The sequence below is a fragment of the Kogia breviceps genome, chromosome 16, assembly GCF_026419965.1.
Source record: "Kogia breviceps isolate mKogBre1 chromosome 16, mKogBre1 haplotype 1, whole genome shotgun sequence".
Taxonomy (NCBI): Eukaryota; Metazoa; Chordata; class Mammalia; order Artiodactyla; family Physeteridae; genus Kogia; species Kogia breviceps.
Window position 1 is genome coordinate 5,342,742 of NC_081325.1, and position 16,444 is coordinate 5,359,185.

At 48.8% G+C, this 16,444-nt stretch overlaps 1 protein-coding gene and 1 long non-coding RNA gene across 7 annotated transcripts in view; one reads left to right on the forward strand and one right to left on the reverse strand.

Annotated features, from left to right (window-relative positions):
• ATP8A2 (ATPase phospholipid transporting 8A2) overlaps positions 1 to 16,444 on the forward strand; it is a 516,648-nt gene that overhangs the window by 488,887 nt on the left and 11,317 nt on the right. The gene's annotated exons all lie outside the window — the stretch shown is intronic.
• Positions 14,596 to 16,351, reverse strand: LOC136792807 (uncharacterized). The gene is made up of 2 exons (XR_010837263.1): positions 16,069 to 16,351; positions 14,596 to 15,069 (listed from the first exon to the last, which is right to left on the reverse strand). It is a non-coding gene; the product is annotated as an uncharacterized lncRNA (long non-coding RNA).

The window sequence follows — 16,444 nt, forward strand, 5'->3', positions numbered from 1 at the left end:
TGCCGTGGCCTCTCCCGTTGCGGAGCACAGGCTCCGGACGCGCAGGCTCAGCGGCCATGGCTCACGGGCCCAGCCGCTCCGCGGCACGTGGGATCTTCCCGGACCGGGGCACGAACCCACGTCCCCCGCATCGGCAGGCGGACTCTCAACCACTGCGCCAGCAGGGAAGCCCATGTATGTATACTTTTTCAGATTCTTTTCCCATTTAGGTTATTACAGAGTATTGAGTAAAGCTCCCTGTGCTCTACAGTAGGTCCTTGTTGGTTTTCTATTTTATATATAGTGTGTGTATCTGCTAATCCCAAACTCCTAATTTATCCCTCTCCCCCCAACCTTTCCCCTTTGGTAACCGTAAGTTTGTTTTCTGTGTCTGTGGATCTATTTCCGTTTTGTAAGTAAGTTCATTTGTGTCCGTTTTTTAGATTCCACATGTAAGTGACGTGATATATATGGTATTTGTCTTTCTCTGACTTATTTCACTGAGTATGATCATCTCTAGGTCCGTCCATGTTGCTGCAAATAGTGTTATTTCATTTCTTATGGCTGAGTAATATTCCACTGTATATCTTCAACCACATCTTCTTTATCCTTTCATCTGTCGATGGATGTTATTCTTTATCTTAGCAAAATAGCATCGCTTCCCAGAGGCAGAGATGCACATACCCTGAGATTTCAGCATTCTCCTGTATGGTTTATTCACTCAGGAAGTACAGGGATCAAACCCTGCAGATCATGGCTTTTAGTCGCTATTTCATAATCTTTACGGATGTGACCCAAAGAGAGTCCAGGTAATAATATATGAAGAATGAATTTCAAACTTTCAATGCATTCTTTAAAAAATTCATAATCCAAGGGGGTATTCTTCCCATTGGGAAAGAAAAGGGAAACACGTTTCCCTCTCCCACACCGCGTATACTTTCTTTTTCACCGCAGCTTTCACACGCTATCCCAGCGTCAGTTGCCGTGAATCTTTCCACAGACTGCTGGGTACCAAGACGAAGGTAATCCAGCCAGGCCTGTGAGGACAGCCTCACCCTGTGAGATCCAGGTGACTCTTTTCAGTGAGGGCTCTTCTTCAAAAGGGAAAGCGTGAGTCAGCAGTGATCTTATTTTGAAAATTTGAAAGCGATACGGTTTGCCAGAAATCCCGGCTAGGCTTAGCACCTCTCCTACCTGGAGGAAGACGGCCTCACAGGGGGTGCCCTTTCGTGCCGTCTATCCGGGTGCTTATTGGCTTCCAGAAAACCGTGCTTTAAAAGTAGTGAATGAAGGCCTGGCGACACGTGTGCGGAGCTGCCTCGACCCCGTCTGCACCGTGAAGACACTTCTTTAAAGATGAGGCCCAGAGTGTCCGTGAGGCGTTGCCTGGCGGTGCGGGTGGAGTCACGCCTCCCGTCGCCTGGGCCCTCGTCGGACAGCCTCCAAATGGCGCAAGAGAGCTGCAGGTGACCACGCTCCCCTTTCCGTTTACCTTAACGCCCAACAGTCAACCCCAGCATAGGAGGCCCCTGTGCCTCCTATTAGCTCCTGCCCGTGCCACGTGGAACGTCTCTGCAGGCGTGGCCTCAGCTGAGCACGACCGCACACGTGCCGTCTTCTCGCGGCCGAGTTGGGCCCACCGTTTACAGCCACCTTCTGCAGAGGAGGAGGGGTTTGGTGTTTTCTGGATGACGCACCCGTTTTTCAAGAGAGGTTTTAGATATTTAGCCCAGCTGCTTGGCCACGGGAAACAAAGTTGCAAGTACCCAGAGAGGGTTCTGGAAATTGCAGTGTCAGCTCCAACTCCAAAGCAGCTCTGCCGGGTAGTGGAGGCCTGTCCCCCGGTAGCGAGTGAGGGGGGCCCAGCCGAGACCCGGAGCGGGGGTCACGCGGCTCGGACGCCACCCGTGCCCCGAGCGCGGAGATGCTGGGCTCCGGCACGTGCGCGGGGCTGGGGACAGACTGGGGCTCACCCCGCGCTCACCCCGTCCCCAGTCGCTGCGGCCCTGCGCTGCGACCCACGCGGAACAGCGTCATCCGAAAGGGGGCGCAGCTCGTGGCTTCTCCTGAGTCTCTCCGGGACTTGTTGCCACTGTCCCCTCCTCCACGGGGGTTATGGCGGAGGAGGACTCGAGGAGATTCTCCCACGTGCCGGTGGTGGCCCAGCTGGAGTCCAGGGGACTCAGAACCACAAGCGCGTCCCCCTTCGTGACGTCTCCTTCCCGCGCCCCACCTGGTTCCAGGACGGGCTGTAGGCACCTCAAGACCGTGAATCAAGTGTTGTCACTTAAAAGCCACTTTCCCGAAGTCCTCCAGCTCTCTCCACGGGCTGGGCTGAACAAGGAGTGACTCGCCCGTGGCCTGAAGTCCTGCAGACACACACCTGAGGCTTAGACTGCACGGCGTCCTCGCTCATTCGTATCGGGAGAGTTGACTGTCCTTCCCACCCATCAGCAGGGAGGCAGCGGCCGCGGCCCTGCGTCCTCCCGGGAGCCCTGGCTCCGCGAGACGCCCGAGAACAGAGGACAGGCTGCGCCTCAACCTTGATCGTCTCTGATTAGCGTTTGGGAGGTTAATCGGTAGAGAAGCTCATCTTTCTTTAATTACTTCGAGAGCTGGGTCGGGGGAACTCTTGGCCAGCTCTGAGTTGTTGTTTGTTTGGATGCTGATTTGAAATTGGTGAAGTCGGGTGTTCACTGCCCAGACCCTGACCCTGTGCGTATTGGAGGGGATGCTAGGAAAAGAGGGGCAATGGTGGGGGAAAGTCATTCTGTTGTAATTAATTTGCAGCTTCATGGGCCTACTGGAAAGTTTGCTGCTTCCAAACAAAATAACTGTCATGAGAGATACCAGTGGTTCCAAACTTGCTTCAAATCTTCTTAAGTTTTAAAAGGCAAATTTTATTTTTCATTTAAGGGCAAGTTCACATTCAAGGAATTTAATTGATTTTAAAAATACTGTTAAGTCCTTATCCCCACATCTTAACCTTCATATATTGGCTACTTCGTCGAGGCCCGTTTAATTTCCAGTATTTTACGTGACACAGCTGCCGGCTATTCCCTCGGGAAATTGAGGCTCCAGCCCAGCAGGCTTCACTGTTGAAAATCCACCCTTGCTACGTGGCTTCAGTCTCCCAGGGCTTCTCTCCGGCACCCTGTGCGACGTCAGTCCATCCTCCAGTTGTTACCCGCAACCATCAAACACCTCAGGAATCACTGCTGCCTTTCTGTAAACATTCTTTCCACCCTCCCGAGCTCGCTTGTTGCCTCCTTCATCACATTCGCATACCGTCCTACAAAAAGGGAAAACTGAAGCCTATTTTTAAAATTTTAAGAGTTTATTTGAGCAAAAAGCAATTCGAGTCGGGCAGCAGCGAACCAGCAGTGGAGCTGGGGAGAGACCTGTACCCGGAGGAGGGGAAGCAAAGCAAGGAGACTGTTGACTGGCCGTCGCTTCAAGCCCAGTCGGCTGTTCGTGATCACGCGTCCTGAGATTTCAATTCCTAAACTTAGGGGAAAGTGGGATGAAGATAAAGCGGGGGATGGTGCAGAGAGAGGAGAGGATTCTCCTGCGACCGGTGCAGGGGCTGCTCTTGGTGAACTGGGGGAGGGAGCCGGCTGGGAGGCAGAGAGAAAGCAGTGCAAAGGCCCTGGGGTGGGAAGCTATCCAGTGTGTTCCAGGAACGGCCAGAAGGCCATGCGGCCGGAGCAGAGGGAGGGAGGGAGGGAGGGGAGGGCTGGTGGGAAGCTGGGTTTGAGAGGAAGCCTGGGTCCTTCAGCGTATGATTTTGAGTAGGTAAGAGGCCAGTCCAGTGGGCGGAAACAGAACTTTCTGCTCGTCAAGCTGCATCTTCCTGATGAGCGTGGTGCTTCACCGCTGTGGTCCTGCTCGGGCTTGTCCTTTCCCCAGATGACCCGTCAGGAAACGCACTGAGCCCGGACCACTCCTGACTTGTTCCATTACACCTGGGGCTCTTCAACCCACCCACACGGCCTTTCCCCGAGGCCTCTCTGGGTCAGCCGGGTGCCCCTGCTAATTTATCTGTTCCTAACAGCCCCACGACTCTGACCTGACCTCTCCATGGGCTCTCCGACTGGGCTACGGAGCTCAGCTCCGTTCGAGAGGAGCCTCCTACCTCACTGCAAGTCCTGGGATGCGGGAATGGTTTCCATATGTGCCTGGGGCTGTCATTCAGACTCGACCTCGCCTGCTTGCTAACGAGGTCAGACGGCTCTGCGGAGGTGGCCGGCCTCTCTCTGGGGCAGGGCGGGCAGGAGCTGGAGGAGGGCCTCCCACCCCTCTAACGCAGCTCCGAGATGTCCCCTTCTCCCAACTGCTTAGAAAGGGTAAGTGCAGACAAACACGAAACAGGAGCGAATGCATAAAACTGAGAAGGATTGTTTTTTTCATTTAAACTTTTTATTTGGAGAGAATTGCAGCTTCACATGCAGTTATAAGAAATACAGGGGCTTCCCCGGTGGCGCAGTGGCCGAGAGTCCGCCTGCCGGTGCAGGGGACGCGGGTTCGTGCCCCGGTCCGGGAGGATCCCACTTTACATCCCCACCAGTAATGTCTGAGTGATCCAGTTTTCCAGGCCCTTGCAGGCATCTGGTACTGTCACTTTTTTTATGTTAACCATTGTGATAGTTGTGTAATAATAGCTCACTGTGGTTTTAATTTGTATCAACTGATATGATCATGTGAGTTTTTTCCTTGCTTATTTTATCTGTGCTATCAACTGCTGAGAGGAATATTGACTGATTCACCTATAATTGTGAGTTTATTTCTTTCAGTTTTATCAGTTTTGGCTTCACACGTTTTGCAGCTCTGTTGCTTGGTGCATAGACGTTTAGGATTGCTGTGTGTTCTGGGTAGACGGACCTTTTTGTTATTACATAATGTCTTTCACTGTCTGGTAATTTTTCTTTGCTCTGAAGTCTACTTTATCTGATGTTAATATAGTTACTCCTGCTTTCCTTTGGTTAATATTCATGTGATGTATCTTTTTCCATCCTTTTATTTTCTGTCTTCCTATAGCAATATATTTGAAGTGAGTTTCTTGAAGACAGCATGTTATAATCGCTGGGTCATGTTTTGTGATCCACTCTGCCAGGCTGTGTCTTTTAATTGGTATATTTAAAGCATTTATATTTAATGTATTATTAGTATGTTGGGGCTTAGTTTACCATTTTATCTTTTGTTTTCTGTTTGCTCTGTTTTTCATTTCTCTGTTTTCTTTTTTCTTCCTTTTCGTGTGTTATGTGCTGCTTTTTTTTTTTTTTTGGCAGTACGCAGACCTCTCACTGTTGTGGCCTCTCCTGTTGCGGAGCACAGGCTCCGGACGCGCAGGCTCAGTGGCCATGGCTCACGGGCCCAGTCACTCCGCAGCATGTGGGATCCTCCCAGACCAGGGCACGAACCCATGTCCTCTGCATCGGCAGGCGGACTCTCAACCACTGCACCACCAGGGAAGCCCTTATGTGCACATTTTTTAGGACTCTGTTTTTACTTATCTGTTGTGTTTTTTAGTGTGTCTCACAGTATAGCTTTTTTACTGGTTGTTCTAGGTGTTATATATACATAACTAATCACAGTGTACTGGTGCTGTCATATTACCAATTTGAATGAAATACAGAAAACCTTACCTCCTGTTATAGCTCTTAACCCACCCACATGTATAATTTTCTTAAATATTTTCTCTACACATATTTAGACCCACATCAGACAGTATGTAATTTTTGCTTTAACTAGTCAGACTTAATTTGGAGAATTTAAGAGGAAAGGGAAAGCCCATTGTATTTACCCATAGTTTCGCTTACCATGTTCTTTCTTCTTTCCTGATGTTCCAAAAATTCCTTCTTTTATTATTCCCTTTTGGTTTTTAGAACTTTCTTTAGAAATTCTTATAGGATGGTGTGTTTTTTTGGAAGGATTATTTATTTATTTATTTGTTTGTTTTTGGCTGTATTGGGTCTTCGTTTCTGTGCGAGGGCTTTCTCTAGTTGTGGCAAGCGGGGGCCACTCTTCATCGCGGTGTGCGGGCCTTTCACTATCCCAGCCTCTCCCGCTGCGGAGCACAGGCTCCAGACGCACAGGCTCAGTAGTTGTGGCTCACAGGCCTAGTTGCTCCGCAGCATGTGGGATCTTCCCAGACCAGGGCTCGAACCCGTGTCCCCTGCATTGGCAGGCAGATTCCCAACCACTGCGCCACCAGGGAAGCCCTATAGGGTGGTTTTGTTGGTGACAGACTCTCTTAGTTTTCTTTCCATCTGAGAATGTCTTGATGTCTTCTTCATTCCTGAGAGATATTTTTCACTGAGTTGACGGTTTTCCTTCAGCACTTGAAAAATATGCCACTTCTGGCCTCAGTGATTTCTGACGAGAAATCCATTGTCGTTCAAACTGGTTTTCCACTGTAGGTAAAGTGTCATTTCTCTTTGGCTGCTTTGAAGACCTTTTCTTTGTCTTTAGTTTTCAGAAGTTTAATTACAACCTGTCTTGGCCTGGATTTATCCTAGTTAGGATTCATGTGGCTTCTTGAATCTGCAGGATTAGCGATCTCACCAAATTTGGGAAGTTTTCACCCTTTAGTACTTGGAGTGCTTTTTCAGCCCCATCCTCTTTCTCCTCTCCTTCCGGGACTCTGAAGACATGAGTGTTACGTTGCCTGTTATATTCCCACAGGTCCCTGAGACTCTGCTAATTTTTCCTTCAGGCTATTTTGTTTCTGTTACTCAGATTGGATCATTGCTACGGTTCTGTCTTCCAGTTCACTGATTATTTCCTTTGTCCCCTCTACCCTGCCATCAAGATAGCCCATCCACTAAGCTTTTAATTTCAGTTATTGTAGTTTTGAGTTCCAAAATTTACAACTGGTTCTTCTTATACCTTCTGTTTCCTTGCTGAGCCTTTCTTCTTTTCTTTCCATTTGCTTTTAGCATGTTCGTAATTGTTCACTGAAGCATTTTTATCGTGGCTGTTTTTAAAGTCTTGGCCGGATTATTCCACCATATCTGTTATCTTGACATTGGTGTCTATTGATTTTTCTTTACATTCAGTTTTAAGTCTCCTTGGTTCTTGGTATAACAGCTTTCAAATAAAACCTGGACATTTGGGTATTATGTTATGTGACTCTGGATTTTACGGCAGGCTCTCTCCTGCTAGGTAGAGGTAATCCAGATCCCCTACTTGGTCTGTGCTGATGCCTGCAGAGTGGGGGTGAGAATTCCTGCTCTTCACGTGGTCTCCACTGACACTGCAGGGGGTGGGGAGGGGTCAGAGGTATGGGTGTGGCCTTGTCACTACTGAGGAAGGCTGAAAGTCCTGCTTCTCCATTAGGCCTCTTCTGATACCGCCCCAGTGAGGAGAGGAAGGACGGAAGTCCATTCTCCCCATGCATCTCCTGACATCTCTGCTGACACCACAGGGTACCAGAGGCCTCATCATCAGCTGGCAGGGGTGAAAGTCCCAGGTTCCTATCTGGCCTCCTCTGTCACCACCTCAGTAGGGGCTCTGGGGCACCATGTAGCAGCCTTGTGAGGGTGGACATCTAGTCTCCCCACTTGGTCTTTGCTGGCACGGATGGGAGTGGAGCCACAGTTTTTTCTGGGGTGTTTGGCTGGAGCAGAGTGATTACGGTCTGAAAGTTTTTTGTCTTACGAGGCTGCCGCTTTCCTGCTCCTTTGGCTGACGAGAAGAGGGCTTTCTTCCTGGGCTTCTTTGGCTGCGCCCCCGGGGCATTTCTGGGTCACCAGGCTTTTCCGCTTCAAGTCTGGAATCTACAAGCCAAAAGAAAACTCGGGTTTCTCATGCTCCAAGGTTCGTAGCTGGTCTTCCTTCCTACCTCCACCTTTGCGGTTCTCCATCTCCACCTGTATATTTGTTTTACGTGTCGAGTCCAGGGCTGTCAGTTGTACTTAACAGGAGGAAGAGAGAACATACATCTACTCCATCTTGGAAGCAGAAGTCTCTCCGGACAGGAATTTTTCTTTAATTTCTTTTTTAACCTTTTAGAAGTATATAGATTATAGTAATGCAGTTCTCATTTTCAGGAGAAGCCATTTTGCCAGTTTTACCTAAGTTGCTGTTTCAGGTGAAAGGACAGTGTAGTTGCTGGCTGCTAGCGTCTATTTTTTTTTTTTTTTTTGGACTTTCCTCCTAACCTCACTGCTCACCGGTTTACGTGCATTACCACATCACTAGCAGGCACAGTGGGAAAGGGTTACGTGTATCTGTCGTTGCTTTTGGATCTTTTCAGTGTCCCCTGCCTCTCTCTGTGTTAAAGTCTTCCTGGGCAGGGCAGTCCGTCAATCAGCGCAGTTACCTCATACACACACCACCTGTGTTCTGAGCCAGGGGTGGTTGTCAACAGACAGAGACCCCACCTATTTTTGAGGCTGCAGATCTGCTGCTTCCCCTGTCAGAGTCACGGCCTAATTTGGTACTACCACTCCTTGGTCTTCTTTTTGGCAGGAAATCACCCAGTCCACACTGTACGAGAAGGAGATTTCTTCCAACACCCAGAATGGTCCCCTTGCCCCACTTTCCAAAGCCTTGTCTAGAAGAGAAGAAAATCACTGTGCTAAGACAGGGCTTTCTTCCCTCCAATTCCCAGTTTTGATAGAGGAGACTTGAGGCCAGGGAGGACTACAGGAATCTGCCTTTTTATTTGGGGAATGGAATTTGTATGAAATTAGTTAACCTTGGATGCTGTCCTGTCCTCAGCCAGACTGTCCTCCAACTGTCCCACGCAATCTGAATTCTTTTCTTAACTAAATACAACGTCCTGCCTCTGTAAAGGCCACGGAGCTGCTTTAATTCTTGCTCACAATGTTGTCCAGAATTTGGAGGGGGCTTCCCTCCTCTCGAAGAGAATTAGGATGCTGTCCCTATTCTGTCATTTTTAAAGAAGAATTTCTCTGGTAAAGAGGAATTTTCTCGGCTACTGTTGGGAAACTGCTGTCCTGAGCTCACTGCTGAGCCGTGTGGACAGACACAGACACACGGTGCAGGATCCACTGATGGAGACACAGGAGTAAGATAGCGAGTCACGGTCCAAACCAGCAGTGCACAGCACAAGCGCGGTTTTGTGTGTGTCACCTTGTGCCCTGTTCTCAGCCAGGGCGGACACTGTGAAAACGCAGAGAAGCCATACGACCTGGTCCCTGTCTGAGGACAAGTCCTCCAGAGGGACACACAGAGCTGTGTTGGTGTTTTCTGGGAATCTCCACTCACAGGGACTCCTCCCCCCTGCTCTCTGCGGTTCCTGAAGGTTCAGGGGCCCAGGGTGGCATCTCCCATATGGGTGCCCCCCCCCAATACCTCAGAGGCAACTCAGGGGGAGAATCATTTACTACCATCTCATAGAATAGAATTTATGAAGGGCTCCTACCTCCAGGGTAGAACACCCATCTTATTGGAATCTTAGGCTGGAAAAGCTATTCTGATTTGTTTTATTCTTGCTATTTTGCCTCATTACATAACTAAGGTGAGGGTTTTGTTTTGTTTTGTTTTTTTCTCATCCTCAGAGGCCTGGGCAGGTCTGGAATGTGTTGAGCCCAAAGTTTCTCATTTCCTAATGTTCAGATTATAATGAGTAATGTAAGTTACCAACTGAGGCTATGAAGTCTCATTCCCTAGAGATCTTTAAAAGTGGGTTAGAGGGGCTTCCCTGGTGGTGCAGTGGTTGAGAATCCGCCTGCCAATGCAGGGGACACGGGTTCGAGCCCTGGTCCGGGAAGATCCCACATACCATGGAGCAACTAAGCCCATGCACCACAACTACTGAGCCTGTGCTCTAGAGCCTGTGAGCCACAACTACTGAGCCCATGTGCCACAACTACTGAAGCCCACGCACCTAGAGCCCATGCTCCGCAACGAGAAGCCACCACAACGAAGAGTAGCCCCCACTTGCCACAACTAAAGAAAGCCCACAGACAGCAACAAAGACCCAAAGCAGCCAAAAATAAAATAAAATAAATAAATTTATTATTTTTTTTAAAGTAGGTTAGAGCCTCCCTGGTGGCGCAGTGGTTGAGAGTCCGCCTGCCGATGAGGGGGACGCGGGTTCGTGCCCCGGTCCGGGAAGATCCCACGTGCCGCGGAGCGGCTGGGCCCGTGAGCCGTGGCCGCTGAGCCTGCGCGTCCGGAGCCTGTGCTCCACAACGGGAGAGGCCACAGCAGTGAGAGGCCCGCGTAACGCAAAAAAAAAAAAAAAAAAAAAAAAAAAAAAGTGGGTTAGAATTTCAGCAGTCTGATAGCCTGGTAGGTGTCTGGCCCTACTTGAAGGAACAGGGACTTTGATTAGCTTTTATCTTGAGAAACTTGTCAGATTTATGTTTTGAAGACCATCCAGCAGTCATTTAACAGTAAGTTTCTAAAAATACCTCTTTGTTTTTGGCTGCTTTGTGGTGTCAGCTGTGATCCCTACCAGCTGTAACTACGGACAAGACCAAAAAACAGACTTGTAATTATTTGCTATATTCTCCATGCTCTGCTCTGTGCCAGTTACGCACGTGTGATTTTAGCAGGAACAGCCTCCTGACAGAAATGCGGACGTAAAAGTTTATTATTCTCGCGAATAACGCTCGCTGCTCGTTCTTTTAGACGGGAGCGCACCAACCACTTCCCTGGAGAGGCGCTGGCTTCTCAGCAGAGCCTGCCTTAAGGGGCTGCCTGAGATGGGCTCTCACCACTATCACCGGTGTTTACCTGCACCTTCCATATGGGGGGACAGATCTCAGGCAGCATCCATGCCTAAGCTGGGATGGAGAAAGGTCAGAGCAAGCACTGAACTCCATCCCCACCATCGGAGAAACAGACCATGAAGATGACATCGTTACCAACCATTCAGGTGATGGGAGGGAATTTACCTCCAATTCAGGACCCAGTCCTTCCGTTTAATTTTTATTTTTTTAAATTTTATTGAAGTATAGCTGATTTACAATGTTGTGTTAAATTCTGCTGAACAGCAGTGATTCCGTTACACACATATATACACTCTTTTTCATATTCCTTTCCATCACGGTTTATCACAGGGTACTGAATGTAGTTCCCTGTGCTCTGCAGTGGGACCTTGTGTATCCATCCTACGGATAAGATTTACCGTTTTAAAGAGTACAGTTCAGTGGCATTTAGTACCTTCATGATGTTGTGCAGTCGTCACCCCTGTCTAGTTCCAGAACATTTGCGTCTCCCTGAAAGGAAACCTCGGACGCTCCGAGCAGGCCGTGCGCTCCCCGGAAACCAACACTCATTCTCTGTGTATTTGCCTGTTCCAGACGTTTCATATGAGTGGAACCGTGCAAGACGCAGCCTACGGCGTTGGCTTCTTTCACTCATCGTGAGGTTCTCAAGGTTTTTCTGTGTTGCGCATGTGTCAGTACTTTGTTCCTTTTTGTGGCTGGATAATTTTCCATTGTATGGACAGACCACACTTTATCCATTCACCAATTGATGTCTGGATTGTTTTCGTCTTTTGGCTGTTGTGAATAATGCTGCTCTAGATACTGGTGTACAAGTGTCTGAGTCCGTTTTCAGTTCTTTTGGCTAATGTGACCTAGGAGTGGAATTGCTAGGTGAGACAGTAATTCCATGTTGAAGTTATTGAAGAACAGTGGCTGCACCATTTTACAGACACACCAGTAACGTGCTAGGCTTCCAGTGTCTCCACATCCTCCCCAATACCTGTTATTATCTGTTCCCGTTTCACTTATAGCCATCCTAGTAGATGTTCAGTGCCATTTCTTTGTGGTTTTGACCTGCATTTCCCTAACGATGTTGACTATCTTTTCATGTGCTTGTTGGACGTTGGGTTTCTTCTTCGGATAATGTATCCAAATACTTTGCCTGTTTTTGATTTGGTTTGTCTGTCTTTCTGATGTTGAGTTGTTGGGATTATTGATATATTCTGGATTCTAGACCCTTAACCGCTATATGATTTGTAAATACTTTCATTGTATGGTTGTCTTTTCCCTTTTTAAAAAATTTTTATTGGAGTCTAGTTGATTTACAATGTTGTGTTAGTTTCAGGTGTACAGCAAAGTGAATCAGTTGTACATATATACATATCCATTCGTTTTCAGATTCTTTTCCCATATAGGTTATTACAGAATATTGAGTAGAGTTCCCTGTGCCATTCCAGTAAGTCCTTCTTAGTTACCTGTTTTATATATAGTAGTGTGTATATGTCAATCCCAAACTCCTGTCACTTCCCCCCATGTTTCCCCTTTGGTAACCATAAGTTTGATTTCGAGATCTGTGAGTCTGTTTCTGTTTTGTAAATAAGTTCATTTGTATCATTTTTATTAGATTCCACATATAAGTGATAGCATGTATTTGTCTTTCTCTGACTTCACTTAGTATGATAATCTCCAGGTCCATCCGTGTTGCTGCAAATGGCATTATTTCGTTCCTCTTTTATGGCTGAGTATATTCCACTGTGTATATGTACCAATCTTTATCCCTTCCTCTGTCGAAGGACATTTAGGTTGCTTCCATGTCTTGGCTACTGTAAACATTGCTGCAATGAACATTGGTGTGTATGTATCTTTTCGAATTATGGTTTTCTTCAGATATATGCCCAGGAGTGGGATTGCTGGATCAAGTGGTACTCTTCTATAGTTTTTTAAGGCCCCTCCATACTGCCCTCCATAATGGTTGTACAAATTTACATTCCCACTGGCAGTATACGAGGGTTCCCTTTTCTCCACACCCTCTCCAGCATTTATTGCTTCTAGATTTTTTGATGATGGCCATTCTGACCAGTGTGAGGTGAAATCTCATTGTGGTTTTGATTTGTATTTCCCTAATAATTAGCGATGTGGAGCATCTTTTCGTGTGCTTTTTGGACATCCGTCGTCTTTGGAGAAATGTCTGTTTAGGTGTTCTGCCCATTTTTCTTTTAACATCTTTATTGGAGTATAATTGCTTTACTGCCCAGTTTTTGATTAGGTTGTTTGTTCACTTTCTTGATAATGTCTTGATTCTTGATAATGTCTTGATTCACAAAGGTTTTTGATTTTGATGAAGTCCGATTTATCTATTTTTTCCTTTTGTTGCCTATGCTTTGAGTGTCATATCTAAGAAACATTGCCAAATTCAAGGTCGTAAACATCTACGTGGTTTTAGCTCTTATATTTTGGGTCTTCGATCCATTTTGAGCTACCTTTTGTATGTGATTGCAGGTAAGGGGTCAACCTCACTCTTTTCAGTGTGGAAATCCAGTTACTCCAGACCTATATGCTGAACAGACTTTTCTCTCCTCATGAATGGTCTGGGTTCTCTACCTAGCCAAAAGTCAGCAGACCATAGATGTACGGGTTTCTTGCTAGACTCTAAACTACATTACAGTGATTTATATGTGTATCCTGTTGCCAGTACCACACTATTTTTATTACTGTAGTTTTATATTAAATCTTGAAATCAGGAAGTATAAGTCCTGTAATTGTGGTGTTATTTTTCCAGGATTGTTTTGGCTATCTGGGGTCCCTTGTAATTCCCTATGAATCATAGGATAAATATTTGTTTCTGCAAAAAAAAAAAAAAAAAGACTGTTGGACTCTTGCCTGATTGCTTTAGTTAGCACTTCTGGTAAATTCGTTGAGTAGAAGTGGTAAAAGCAGGCATCCTTGTCTTGTTCCTGATCATAGGGACAGCTTTCAGTCTTTCACTATTGAGTATGTTGTCAGTTGTGGGTTTTTCATAAATGCTCTGTTATGTGGAGGAACTTCCCTTCCCGTCTTAGTTTGCTGAGTATTTTTATTATGAAAGTGTGTTGGATTTTGTCAAAAGATTTTTCTGCACTAATTTAGATGGTCATTGATATTCTTCTTTCATTCTATTAATGTGGCGTATCACATTAATTGCTTTTTGTATGTTGAATCACCCTTGCAATACTGGGATAAATTCTATTTGGTAAGGTTGTGTAATCCTTTCATTATACTGCTGAATTCGGTTTGTAGTATTTTGTCAAGAGTTCTTTTTTTTAAAACCCAAATCTCATTTCCCTGTGCTAATCTGTACTCTTTTCTTTTCGTCTCATTAACCAGAATTAACCAAAGTAAATATCTGATTGCGTTTCTTCACTTTCTCCTATGTCTTTGTGAGTAGATGGCTTTCAAACCACCTATACATAATAGAATGCTCTAAATGGTAAATGTTATTCTTATACCCCTTGCTAGCTTCAGCTTTTCCAACACTCGCAGGACATGGTACAAGAGTACAAGTGGAGGCTATGTCTGAGTGTGTGCAAGTTGTAATAGCCACCCCCCAGCCCCCAGAGCACGGACCCTGGCTGTGTGGTCTACCTCTAGGGAGACGGAGCTAGCGAGGGGTTCAGGTTGGCCTTGGATGCCAGCTTGGGCATCAGTGGGCAGGGACTTGTAAGGTCTCGCGTACTTGGGCTGGGGGCAGGTGTGGGCTCTCGGTGGACATGTCTCCTTGGCCCCACGTCCCCCTCCCCACATGGGAGGAAGGGCTGCAAGACACAGCAGGGTCAAAGGGTGGTGCCGTCGTTGGCTAACGCTGAGCAGGTTGGTGGACGTTCACTGTGCTAGTTTCTGTGTTTGAATATTTCATTATAAAAAAGAGAAAAGCATACGCCGTGCCACGCGGGAATTAGAGATGTCTACCCTGCCCTGTGCCCTTTGTCTTTGGTGGGGCTGAGGCTGTTTCCTCAGCCGCCCAGCGAGAGACCAGGATGCGTGGTCTCAGAGAGCCCTTCCCGTCGGTGGCTCTGTAAAGTCCTCACGAGCGCCGTCGCGAGGAGGACCTTCTGCACCTGAAACGTCGGAGGGTCCAGGAGAGGCGGGGTGGAGCGCCCAGTCGGTCCCCTCAGTTCCTGGGGAGATACGCCTTCATCTCACCCAGGTCCCAGCGGGGAGGGCCTCAGGGAGCCCCTCTCACCTGGGCTCGGAGCTGCCCGGCAGTGCTTCTGTGCGGGAACCGTGGCCGGTGCGGGTCACACGGGGAGGGCGGCCCTGAGGGCGGCCAGCACGGGAGCTGCAGACGTCAGGCGGCCACACGAGCACAGCGCATCTGCACCTGCCTGCGGGCCGTGGTTCGGAAGGCCCAGGGTGGCTCAGGTGGCCCCTGGAAGGAAGGAAGGTGAGAGGGAGGGGACGCAGTGTGAGGGGAAAGTGTGTTCTCATCAGCCGTCCGCCATCCTCCCAAGGTGGGGAGGCTGGGCTGCCCTGAGCCGGTGAGGAATTCAACCTTGTTCTTTCAACCAAGATGATCAGAAGCTGCTCTCTTGCACAAGCCCAAGGGCACAGTGAACTTGGGCTCCTAGGACTGTTGAGAGCAGCCGGGGGGCCCTGCTCCCCTAAGGCCCTCGGGGGAGCGTGAAGCGGACCCTGGGCTCAGGCCTGGACGGGCTGGGGGGGGGCTTTGGGCCACAGACGACTGCAGCTCTTCCAACGTCCGTGCCCTCACGTGCCCACAGACGGCAGAGCGGGGGGGGGGGGGGGGGGGGGGGTGTACGCGTTGCCGTGGCAACGTGCCGCACGGCCGTGCTTGAAACAGCACAGGTGTATTTTCTCATGGTTCTGGAGGCCGGGTGTTCCAGGGCTGGTTCCTTCCGAGGCCTCCCTCCTCCGCTTGCACGTGAAGGCCGTCTTCTCCCTGTGTTCTCACATGGCCGTCCCTCCACGTGTGTGTGTGCGCCTTCATCTCCTCTCCTCATGAGGACCCCAGTTAGACTGGATTAGGGCCAACCCAGTGACCTCATGTGAACTTCATCCGATCTTTAAAGGCCTCATCTCGTAATCCAGCCCCATCCTGAGACCCTGGAGGGTTAGGGCTCCTGCGGGTGTGCTCTGGAGGGGTACAGTTCAGCCGTTACAGAGGGTGCCGGCCAACGCTGTACACCGCAGTCTGCTGGGGGCGAGGCCGGTGACACCCCAGCAGCAGGAAATCGGGGCCGTTCTCGAGCATTTCCCAACCCGCCCACCTCTGGTTGGTAGTAAAGCCCAGCCGTCCTCTAGGGAGAATCTCCGTATTGCCCCAGAGCAGCAGCAGCCTTGGAGGGAGGGATCATTTCAGGAGAGGCAGGAAGAACGCCTAATGCTTGTGTTTTCAAAGAAAACTCACCTTGGTTTTCATTGTGGTTCAAGATAAGCATCAGGTTCTGCAGAAGGAAACTCTCTGGCCAGGTCCTGGGGCACCCAGGCGAGGCTCCAGGCCTGGGGGGCAGGTGGCATGGAAGCTTTCCGTTCACCGGAGCAACAGCTCACTCCTTGCCCGGGAGGCGGGGGCCCTGGTCCCCTTCCGTCAGGAGGCAGGTGGGGCTCCGAGGGTTGAAGGTCGTGTAGGCACGGGCTGCACACAGAGCGGTTTTCAGAGGAGGGAGCCGCTCTCGAGGCGTCCAGGCAGCATCTGCTGTAAATACAGGGGCAGCTGGCGAAACGGGACGTTCTCCTTGACGTGGGGCAGCCTTTTCCCGGTCTGTTTCACCTTACGACCTAAA